This window comes from Lactuca virosa, chromosome 7 (genome assembly GCF_052849685.1).
Source record: "Lactuca virosa cultivar CGN04683 chromosome 7, Lactuca_virosa_CGN04683_v6, whole genome shotgun sequence".
Taxonomy (NCBI): Eukaryota; Viridiplantae; Streptophyta; class Magnoliopsida; order Asterales; family Asteraceae; genus Lactuca; species Lactuca virosa.
The window spans coordinates 11435461-11436639 of NC_136432.1; positions in this window are offsets into that span (position 1 = coordinate 11435461).

Sequence of the window (1179 nt, forward strand, 5' to 3'; positions counted from 1 at the left end):
GGCCTTGATGATTATGTGATATTGGGCCATGGGAATACCAAGAGTTTGGACTAGAATAATTAGATGGGCCTTAAGTAAAGACCATGTAGAGGTCTGGGCCCAATTTGGAAAATTGGGCCATATGTTGGGCTTTGGCCCATTACTTGACTATTGGGCCTTTGGAGTGTGAGTTGGACCTTGGGCTTGGAACCCAATTATTAATTGAGTATTGTTTGATGTTGGCAGTTCGGGAATCTGTCAACCAGCAGCTGGAGTTATCCTCACTATACAAAGGGGTCTAAGGCACCAAGGCCGGCCCATTGGATATGATATCATAGCAGTTGGTATTATATTGAGTATGAGTTAGTTATGCATGGTAGTTTGATATGCTAGAAGGTAGGTCTGTAAGACTACCTCTGTAACATCCCAAAATCAAGACCCAAATTTTTTTGTTTAATTATATTACTTGTAAAAATAGTTTAAGGAAAATATCATTATTATCATTTCAAAACATCAAGTCACAAATCACAAGTCTCGAAAACCATAACATCAAATAGTAAAACGTCAGAGTACAATCCCAGGTTTCTCAAAGCGGATATCATGTGTGTACGATGCGCTGCTACCCTGCCGGCTCCTTCCCCTTAGCTGAAGAGGTACCTGAAACCCAAAACTAAAAACTTGTAGCACCCGATTCCTGGTACGTATTTAAATTAAAGAAATATTGCAATTTAATCCAGGACTCGGCGAGTTGGAGGCCCAACTCGTCGAGTAGACTCAACTGTTGATCGGGGGCTTAAGTGACCTACTCGACGAGTCGGAAGACCGACTCGACAAGTAGGAGCTGTCTGGACAAAACCCTAATATTCAGGGTTTGCACCCTATTTAAACACTTCATCTCGTCCCAAACCAGCCTCCATCACCCTCCCAACTCAGAGAAACCCTAGATTGAAACCCTAAACCCTTTTTGAGTGATTTTGAGCTTGTTGTGCCATTTTGTGCAAGTTAGAAGGTTGAAGAGAAGAAGAAGGAGCTTGGGATTTCAGAAGGAGAAAGGAGATCCAAAGGTTTTGCTTCATTTCCTGTTTATAGGAGGTAAAAAGTCCAGACCTTGCTTCTTCTTTCATTAGATACTCTCTTTGGAGTAACTTAGGGCTTTTGGAAGCCATTTTGGAGCCATACTTGGATGCAACCACGATTTTG